This window comes from Cupressus sempervirens, chromosome 6 (assembly GCF_028749045.1).
Source record: "Cupressus sempervirens isolate cs-2001-9-10 chromosome 6, ASM2874904v1, whole genome shotgun sequence".
NCBI classification, from domain to species: domain Eukaryota; kingdom Viridiplantae; phylum Streptophyta; class Pinopsida; order Cupressales; family Cupressaceae; genus Cupressus; species Cupressus sempervirens.
This window is the reverse complement of record NC_143123.1, coordinates 146,629,711-146,641,287: the sequence shown is the minus strand read 5'-3', so window position 1 is coordinate 146,641,287 and position 11,577 is coordinate 146,629,711.

The following is an 11,577-nucleotide window of genomic DNA, read 5'->3' as shown; positions in this document are numbered from 1 at the left end:
CTTCGAGGCTGTTAAAACCATGAGTTTTTGTAAGGCTGCTAATGAGGAAGGATCCTAGGCGGAGCTCTTCAAGATGGGGATCTTGATCCGTGGATAATCTATTTGTGTTCTTTTCAACAGAGTGGTTTGCATCGGTTTTTCGCTTTCTTGGTCACACTATCCACTTGATCCATAAGGTTGGTTCGATGTCTCATCTAGGCAACTACATGACTATTATGATTGGGCATATCTTTGCCAAACTCTATGCCATAGTGCTACATATCACTCTCACGAGACAACTGGACAGTTTGGGTTGCAGGGCTAGAGGTCAGGTAGGTTTTAGAGCAGATTTTTAGACTACCAATGATATTATCACTCTTAGGGCCATTATTGAGGAGGCTTGACACTACTCAATGAAAGTTTACTCCTACTTTGTTGACTTTCACAAAGCTTTTGATTTGGTCCCTTGGGTGGCATTATTTCAACGACTCAGAGATATTGGGGTTTCTGAGATTCTTCTCATTTCCATCATGAGACTTTACTGAAGTGTCATTGGACTTCTTAGGACTCCATAGGGCTCATTTGACTTCATTCAGAGTTCTGTCGGTATTAAGCAGGGATGCCCTCTTTACCCTACATTGTTCAACATCTACATTGATGAGCTTGAGACTTTCTTGAGGGGTGCTTCACATCATGAGGATGGATGTTATCTTTACGAGGTTTAGGTGTCCACCCTTCTCTTTGCGGGTGACATGGAGCTTCTGTCCTCACTTTGATGGGTTATAGTGTCTTTTGGATGGTTTGGCATCCTTTTGTGATTCTCGAGAGTTGTTGGTCAACTTGGGTAGGACCCGAGTTATGGTTTTCAATAGCATGAAAGCCTCAGATTGCCAATTCTTTTTAAGTGGGACCGAGATTGAGAGGGCCTCCAACTACACCTATTTGAGTATTTCCAACTACACCTATTTGAGTATTTTGTTTTTAGGACCATGTTTTAGTTTGAGACCAGCCATGACGCTTTGGGTAAATAAGGGGCTGGTTTCACTGGTCTTGATTGAGTGACAGTGCTTCAAACACCATTTCCAAGATACTATGTCTAAGATGTCTATTTTAGACTCCTTGGTTAGACCTATTGTCCTTTGTGGTTGGACGTTTAGGGGCCCTCCCTCCTGACCATCGACTAGGCCTCAGTGGAGAGAGTTCAAACTCTCCTTCTGTAGTGCCTCATTCATTGTTAGTTGACTACTTCTACCAGTATTATCTTAGTTGAGTTAGGTGCTCATCCCTTTAGACTATACGATATTTTATCTAGTTTGGTTACATAACAAACTCAACGGTTTTGCAAACTCTGTTGATGGTAGATACTGTTCTTCTTACTTGGTTTACTATTCTTCAACTTTGATTGTTGCCTTAGATTCAACGTGCTTGTTGCTGGTATGCTCAAGTTTCTAGGCTCCTCAGGACTGTTGGTATTGATATTCATCACATTCCCCCTTTTTAGTATTTGTTGGATGCTCCCACTCATCTCCTTCCCCCTCGATCAAAGTTGAACGAGATTACCAAGATGGACATCTACAGGAGGTATATCCAAGTGACTTGGGTCGACTTGCCGAGGGGTCTCCATCCTCGTATGGCCTTCTATGCGAAGCACTTTATTGACATCTAGGACAATATCATTGTTCATCCTTACTACTCTTCTTGACGATTGCCCCACGCCCTACGTATCTAGCTAAGCTCTTTCAGAGCCGGTTCTCATTGACTCCGTATTCAAACAAATCATCAAACCAAAAAAGTTGAGAGGATTTGTCAGTATTGTTACATGGATGTGGTCGAGAACGAGATACACTTTATATTCTATTGTCCCATATACTATGAGATTAGAGGAAGGTTCCATTTCTTATTCAAAGAGTGCAGGTCCTTGTCCTCCTTTTTCAGGTATGATGACTAGCGGTGCCTTGCTCTTTTTCTACAGGAGGCTCTCTGTCTTTAGGATTTCACCCTTCGAGAGTTGTCTGCCCCTAGGTCTGCATCTCTTCATCTATTTATCACTTCCTTTTTCACTCTGATTAACTCTCCTAGGGGAACCAAGTGGCCTCAGTGCTCGTCTACAGAGACTCACACTAGATCGAGGAGATCACATAGAGACCACTTGCACCGGCAGCAGCAATGTACCTCCTCTACCTAGCATCGAGCTCATATTTCTTTGTGCACAACTAGCTATCCTTCTATTTTGAGCTACTTTTCCACAGTTTTGAACCACTAGTTTTGTGGTTTTGTAATCCCCCTTTTGTTGTTATTCCTCTTTCTTTACTTCTTGTTCTGCTTGTTTCCATTTTGTTTTGTTGTACTTGGACACTGTTTGGAGGTTTGGCTGCCTTCTGACCCTTGTTTGTATTCTCAATCCCTTAGACCTGTTTATGGTCTCCCGTTGGACATTAATAAGTTATTTTATCTTATTAATTAGTTTTAATCTTAAGCACAATGTCCACAATCATAAACGAATAACAAATACATAAATACAAGTGAAATGATACAGAACATCTAGATAACAACATCCACTCCACATATCCCAAAAGTATGCAATAATAAATACAAGTATATGAAATAAAATACATCAACCCATAGGATTTCAAAATACATGATACATTGATACATTAAATCAATGGAAGTCGCCAAGACAAGAACATGAATGATAATGATACAACTGCATCATCGAACATCCATCATCTATCAATTTGAGGTGACTCAAATGGTAAGAAGTCACTACCCTCTTACCATGTGGTCACCTGATTAGGCTCCCACTCCCACTGTGTAGGGGAGATAATGTATGATTCACATACGAATATCAAATCATAAAATCAATCCTAGACAAAGAATCATATAAGCCAAATCTACCTCAACAATAATAGAAACTATCGATAAAGACAAAATAACCAAAGTTGAAAGAACACTTAACTAATTCAAACACCATTTACCAAAGTCAACAAAAGGTACCAAGTATAAATCAAGTATTGAAACCAAAGAGATAAACGAGTAAAAGAATAACCATTTCCAAACGAAGTGCCAAATGTCAAAAGAACAATAACTAAAAAATAACAATTGTCATCACATGGTCAAACTACTTGAGTTACCCTAGGATGGTCTCTCTACACCCCACACGCTCAAGCGTCGAGTTATCCTGGATTTTCACTTTGGACCCTAGACCCTCAACATGACACATGCGGAACTAGAATACCCTCTCATGAAGATGAGGAAAACTAGGCATACCTCTCACTAAGTATCATTCCATTTCCATCCTTAGCCTATACAAGCACTCAAGGCATGGGTGAGACAAAATTTCTAACTTATCTTTTTAATGTGTGTCTAAATAGCTTAATTACTATGATATCACTTATTACACAACTTACAATGAGTTACCCTAACATCCACTTTGGGCCCCAACCTCCATTGCAAGCCACTTCCTTAGGATGCATCTAGACTACCTTCCCAAAACTCACAAACCAAAATTATGCCTCATACTACAAAATAATAATGGTCCAATTTAGTTCCATAATAGACAACCTGAAATTAACAGTTCGTTCTCAAGACCCAACTCATCATATATGTTCATCAAAACAAATCTTATAAACATAAGTCTTAATTTTGAATCATAAAGTGCATCATGGCATCCAATCACATAATCTTAAAAGAAATCAAAAGCGTCTAGTGCATATCCCAGTTGGCTAGCTAAACACTACACAACTCACATAAAACCACCATGAAATAAATATTAGAAGACTTAAAATAAAATGTAAAGAAACACATAGTTTCAACCATGAAATGATTGAATTCCATCATTATTTTACTGTTTAGTTTGGCTATAAAGATGTGTTTAATGATAAAATAAGAATATACATATTTATATAAATTATTTCCTTTGTATACTTATTTAAATTAATAAGTATTTAAATGTCAAATCTCTATGTTCATACAAAATATCATGCAATATTATAATATTATTAATTCAAATAATTTTAAATAATTTTATTAGGTTATATGTGAGTGTATCAATTTTATTTCTAAAATATTAGTATGACTTCTATTTAAGTCCAAAATTAATATTTACTGTTCTTGTAAATCATAATGCAAGTAGAGATTAAAAAGTTGTATTTCAACAACTCGCTTCTTAGTTTTGGTAAATGGAAATCCACTAAGTTTTTTTTGTTGAAATAGGTAAAGGGTTAAGACAAGGTGACCCCCTTTCCCCTTTCCTCTTTATTAATCTAGTAGAGGTTTTGGGAAGATTGATTGGAAAAAGAAGAAGGGACAGGCAATGGAAAGGTGTGAAGGTGGTTGAAGGGATGGATGTTGTCTCTCATCTATAGTTTGTAGATGACATTTTCTTAGCTAGTGAAGCGTTTGAAAGGGAGGCTAGAATTATGAAACAAATGCTAGATTTATACGATAGAGCTTCACGACAAAAAGTTAATTGGCATAAATTAGAAGTTTTCTTCGTCAATACCTCCCTTTGTAAACAAAGAGCATTTTGCAGGATTCTAAATATAAGGAGTGGGGCTTTACCAAATTGATATTTGGGGATTCCTTCATTTCAAGGAAGAAACAAGCTTGACCTGTGGAAAGGGTTAGTGGAGAAATGTGTAAAAAGGATGGAAGGAGGGATGGTTAACCTCAAGGGGGTGTATTTTGATGTTAAAATCAATTGTGTCTATAGTTTCTATTTTTTCAAGATAAGTTTGAGTCTTTGGAGAGGTTATTTTGGTGAATTGATCATGCCATAGAAGAGGTATTGAGTACAATGCTTTTTAGAAGAGATTTGAAGAATTTTTTTTTTCTAAAGAAGATGAAGATATTCAACAAAAGTGGCCAAGGATTAAAATCAAGACACAAGATAGTAGGAATATAGATAAATCAAAAGCATTGGCAAGAAAAGGACTCAATAGAAAGTCTAGGAAGAAGGTTGGATTAAAGAAAATTTTGATGGGGGCAGCAATAGGAAACCCATGGTGGTTAGGGGTAGGATTTATTTTTAGAAATCAGGGTGGTGAAACAATGGCTTTTTTGGGGGGGGGCGGGGGAGGGGGGGGAGGAGATTAAAGGATGGAACAAAAAATAGTACAAAGTTTCAAGCAACCTTGTTGGTAGTCAAATGTGCTAAGAATATAGGAGGGAAAAAGTTCATTTAGAAGGTGACCCTTTAATTGTGATTGAGGTAATCAAAAGGAATAATATATCTCCATGGCATTTAGAAAACTATATGGTTGCTATAAGAAAGGAGTTAGATAGTTGTTGCAGGAACATCTTGAGTGTAAGAGCAATCTTGCATTAGCAAAAAATATTTCATTTCAATTGTTTGAATAAGGGTTGTCTTAATGCAGAGTTGCTATCTGTGGAGGCTTGCTACTTAGTAAGTTAGTCATATGAGCTCGGAATGTCCTAATTTTAGAGGTGGACATTCATCTTAGATATATCAGCCTACCAATTGAGACTTAGTGCCATATCATGAGTATTCATGGATTTACTATGGATTTTTTGTTTGTAATTTTGGTATAAAAACTTCAGGCTCACCTTTGAAGGCCTAAATGTGCTCGGATGAGGCCTGAAAACTCGATGGATGGGCAGAGACTCGATGCTATATCATGAGTATTCATGGATTTACTGTGGATTTTTTATTTGTAATTTTGGTATAAAAACTTTAGGCTCACCGTTGAAGGCCTAAATGTGCCTAGATGAGGCCCAAAAACTCGATGGATGGGCAATTGCGTGGATTTGAGCTTATAGATTAGGAGACAAGGATTCTAAATAGTGGTTATAATAGCGAATCATAGCAACCGTTTGAGAGTTATGGCCTTCCAAAGTTGGGGCGACCAAAAATTTCAAAAGAAGCATCAAAAAAGTATTTGGCCGACTCTATATGTATTGTTAGGGTTGGCCCTAGGTATTAAGTTTGAGTTTCTAGAACTTTCCTGGGCTACATATGAAATAACCCCGACAGGTTATTGCCTCTTTAAACACCAAAATCTTAAACTTCAAGAGTTTGACATTTTGTCAAACAGTTAGCCAACAAGCTCTGATTTCACTGTAATGGCTTTATACCACTATAAGAGTCCTGCTGGCTCTCACTCTAGAGAGGTGTTGGATGAATGCTTTTTCATTTATTATTTGTATACAAGTACTTAAACAAATAACATGTAAATTAAACAAACTGAGATCAATCCTTGAATTGCAATTATTGGTTATTACAACTATAGCTTATAACAAATAGCTAACTAGGCACCTGAAACGTTCGTTGGTATTTGAGTTCCATGCCAACTCCGATTGTGGCAACCAAGGTTGCTAGCAGATGTCGGTGCTGGTAGTATGAGCCTAAATGCTAGACGTCTAGCCAAATTTGCACACCAAACTGGAAATGCTGACCTCCCTGAATATGATAGTCGAGCTAACTCTTCATCCGTAGTCTGGTCGATACTTTGTCTAGCTGTCTCAAGTATGAGACGAAATAACTCCCCCGTGCCTTGATTGTTAATTTCGGGTCGGAAAGCCAAGTTATTGGTTCATGAGTGCTAGCAATGGAACAAATTATCTTCAAAGGAATCCCATGACTGGTGCGTGAGTTCGAACTATCATTTGTTCTGCCGGTAACAAGTTCCAACTTCGTCCTATTGCTATTGCCGTAGATTCAAACTATACACTGGACATTATTTACTCCATATTTCGTCGCGGCTGCCGATGTATTGAAATCGCGATGTAATTGATATTTGTTTAGATGGTGCCCTCACTGCCCAGACGCTCCTGTAGTTGGGCCCGACTGTGGATCTTTTATGATGTTATCACTGTCTGACGTTTTGCCAAGGTTCGGATGCAGATGTCTGAACAATGTACATGCAATGCGCTGCTCGCGTGACAGAGCTTGCCTGAAGTTATGTGTCCCTTCCTGCGATCTGCACTTAGTTAGCTACGGAAGAGCAGTTTCTGAACAGAGTCGGGAACGGGGTTTGGACTAGCTGCCGGCCCATACAAATGCACCCCGACCCCCAATATAGTTATGTAGTAATTTAACCCTAGCTCTGGCCCAAAAATTTTCCCAAGTCCTGTGATATTCACTAATCCTTAAACAATGACGAAAAATGCATGAGGATTGTGAGTCATCGATACCACACCAAGACCGCGCCTTCTAGCCCGACTGCAGATTCCATGCAAACCGTAATGAAATTCAATATATACTGTCGTCCCCCTGTTTTAAAACGGCAGTCTAGTCTATGCGATTTAATGTATCAAACGCCACCTTTAATTAAATTGCCTTCGACTTGTCTTTGAGGCACAACACCCTTGTTGATATCCGCTGGCTATTGATCAAGCATGAAAGTCATCTTCCGTTCTTTGATCCTTAAATGCCTATGCAATTTATATATTTCCAATCGTTGCTAATACGGATGGATTTTCTTCCTCAATCTTGGCTGACAAAGAACAAATGCGATTCTATACTGCAGCTATCTCTATTCTACAAATAATTCACACGATGTTCCTCCCACGTTGGCCCTTGGCCACAGATTCTGCCCCGATGAAATGACTGTAACGTCACCTCCAATCTGCAATAATTCAGATGATATTTCACACCCTCAAAATTGCGCACCTATTGAGAGTTATCGTTCTCAATGGCCAACTGTGACAATTGCGAAAACCCTAGGTTCCACAATGCACCTGTGATTGAATCACAATCTGAAACCAAAAGGTAGATAAACAACTGCTTGATTCGAATGGAGCCCCGGGGTGCCTATTTATTCTTTTCCCTCCATCCTCTCCAGAGACTTTTAGAACATTTTTGATCTTATCCCTCAAGTGACTTTATTAAATACTTTTATAATCCAAGTCACTTTATTAAATATAAAGTTATTTATTTATTTAATTAAAATAATTAATTAGTCGTTCTTGGACAACCAGTATTAATTAAATTAATTAAATCGAACTGTCACCAAAAATTGGGGACATGACAACATAAAATTGCCTATTTAAGAAATGCCCGAACATTGTCTAGGACAATTCTGGGTGATAGTTCACAGCTCAGTCTTGCAAATTATTGTAATGAAGGCGCCCATGTGGGTTAGCATATTGTAATTCTGAATTTTGGAATTCTGCATTTGCGACGATAATAAGAAGCCCATATTTCGTTCTCGCAAATTGCTGTTGTTTCTTTGTTTCTGTTATGTGTTTATGGTATTAAGGAGAGCATCCTTCATCAATAGTTTGAACGACTTTAAAGTTAGTTATGTCTACCAAGAAGGTAATGGTGAGGTAGATAAGCTTTTATAATGGGTGGCAAATTTTAAAGATGGGGGAGATTGTCAATTTGAACTATGTAGCCATTGGGGGGAGGGGTTGTTAAATGACCTTGAAATGATCATTGTTTAAGAGCCCCAATATAGAGTGTGTTATTAAAGAGGTAAGTGTGTGAAGATTTCTTAGGATGGTGATGGATATTTGAGACTAATAATTAAATATTGTGGTGCCAGATGTAATGATAGTATTGGCTTCTTATTAATTAATGAGTGGAACTAGTTTGTGTGAGAGAATGACTCGAATGATGGGCGGGGGGTTTTGTAAGGATGATGTGACACTTCATTATTGCTTGACGGGGTGTTTGGTTATGTGAGTTGGAAGCCAAGTTTATATATGCGAAGCTCATAAACGAAAAAAAACTAAAATTGATAGTGCAAAATAACAGATTGGAAGATAATCTATGGTAAGTGAATTGAAGCTGGTTGTGCTAGAGGCTACCTTTATGTTCAAGATGAATAAACAACAAAAAGCGACCTTAGGCACGGTCCAAGATCATTGCTTGAAGTGTTTGTTGAAATGCCCTTCAAAGGGCATAATTCATGTAGTTAAAGGGACAGGGAGAAATGTTTCAAAATATATCCCACCATTTGAAAATTAATGTGGACGTCGCAACAATGATAATGGCTTGGTGTTTAGAGCTTGAAGTGTCAGAAGATGAAGTGGAGTCCCTGTTTCCAAAAAAATGATGGCTTAGATTATTTGTTGGAATGGGCATGGCCAGGGGTTGGGTTCAATTATAGCGAATGCTTTTAAGTTGAGGATAAAGGGGAAGTAGTTGGGAAGTTTTCTTTCTTGTGGTGGCTTGGGGATGTGGATAACGAAGCATATAAAGAAAAAAATCTGGTAGAGTGGAGAAAGTTGATTGTTGAAGCAAGGGCATCCTCATATGCGTCAGTATACCACAATTCGTCGACGAAGAATGATGGTGCAAGTTGAATTTCCTATGGGGGAGTGAGATGATTAGCAATTTTTTTTTTGAAATTTTGCTTTTTTGAGGATGAGCTTCAGGGTAGAATGAATGGGATGAAGAGGAAATGTTTTTTTGGAACCAAAGTGAAGATCTGGGCAACTAAATATAATGAACAATAAATGATGCTTTCGAGTAGATTTTTTTGCGAGAGAGTTAAAGGATAAATTAATGGTGAATGTAATGGTTTTTTTATGTCGATGGGGGATGACAAATGATGGATTTTAAGCTCTTTAGCTCCCCTATTTTGCAAAGATTAAAGATGGTAGAATGAATTCGACTTTTTCTTAGCTCACTGGTTTTGTGTGAATTCATTAATTGCAAACTTGGGTGGTTGGGTGTAAGGACAAAGTGTGCTTCAATTGAGAAATTGACTTCAGCATTTTTGTGGTAGCTGGGCGATGGGATATTCTTTTAAAAATTATATTAGAAATGTTTAAGTGCTATATTTGTAAAAAAATAATTAAAGGGGCTTCTCTCAATCTGTAGCTTAGGCGGTGTATGTGTTCTTTGATGGTCCTAGACTAGTTGTTAATTGGACCTTTTGCTATGCAATATATATATATATATATCTTATTACCAACCAAAATAAATAAATAGTGCAAGTAGAGATAACTTAAACATGAAGTGATAAATTAAATCAAATTATTTATAATTCTTTTCATAAAATCAAATAATTATAATGAGGTGATTACAAAGTGAACTCCATGATAACTTCTCTTAGAATATAAAAGAATAAAAAATATATATTTATTAAATTTTCACTTGCATTAATAAATATATAATCACTTATATGCAACTAAGAGTTTAACTAAACATAAGAAAACATTAATACTAACACCCAAAATATTTATTTAATTTTCAAAATTATAAATAATTTTTTTCGAAAAAATATATTTTCTAATCTTTTTTATTTTTTTAGAATTAATATTTGATGATTAAAAAAGTTTTTTTATTTTTTAAATTAGAAAATTAAATAATATATTTTAAAAATAATAATAAGCATGCAATTATAATTTTCACATGTCTATGATCTTCATAAACATGCAAACATAATATACTTAGTTTTATATCTTGAATATATCTATTTATTTTTTGAAAGATTTTCAACCAATAATTTTGTTTATATATGAGGTAAACCTATGTTTTGTTTGATGAATCCTTTTGAGAGTTTTTGCTAAAGTTTTAAAATAATTTTCTTTCAAACCCCAACTGATAATAATATTTTTCTTGTACAATTTAATATTGAATTTTTACCAATTGCTTAGATCTAAGTTTTCTAAATCGATTTTCAACAATGTAATCCTACAATTTACAATTGACATATATTTCCAAACAACACACACATATGTGTGTGTGTGTAGGCCACTAGGCCCAAGATTGTGGTTAGATTTAAAAAAACATCTCAATTGGGCACCAAAGATTAGAGATGGATAGGTATCCTTGGCGTAGCCTTTACATAAATATTCCATTATAATTTCATCAATTTTAGGGCCTGATTCTTTTTTGAATTTATAATTTGCTCTTGATAATTCCTCGTGAATATAACCTGAAAATTAAACCTGGCTACGATCAAGTTGTTAGAACGAAACAAAGTACACTTCATAATAAAAATGAAACTTATCTCCTATTAGCTTATATTAGAATCAAATAATATATAAGGAAATGTGTTGATTCGAATGTTGCCCCTTTGGCAGCTCTGATTTAGATTGGTGTTGTCCCTGTTTTGTTGCTGTTCGTAACATTATTGTAGGTGCTGCTTCAACTTTTTTATCCCCTAATGCGAGGCTATTTGGGGGTAGTTGTGGGGCTGATTGCCTTGATTGGCAAAAGGTTTGTTGGAAGGTGGAGGATGAATGGACATTAGTAAAAGGAAAAAAGGTCAAGTCCTCCATTCCTTTGTTTGATATGTCTTTATGTTCTTAAAAGACGAGATTAAAATGTAAATCTTGATGGTCTATTTTGAATGAGGTTTTGGGTCCTTTTAAAACCCGTTGCTCATATGTTTTTTTAGAGATTGTTTCATTTTGTTAGCTCTCCTGGCTTTCTATGGCCTATTGTTTCTTTGTTGATTATTTAGGTTTAGGATTTATTGTCTGTATCTTTTGTAAACTGATGGGTTTCAGGTACCTGTTAAAACCCGTTTTACTTAATAAGAAACATTAAACTTCTATGACATTAGCTAAATTTAACATGTTTATTTTGACAATTAAAGTTCTAAACCAATTTCTCTTCAATAACAAGTGTCTAACTTATACTTATCATATTAACTTGTTTTATTAGAATCTCTTCTCCAT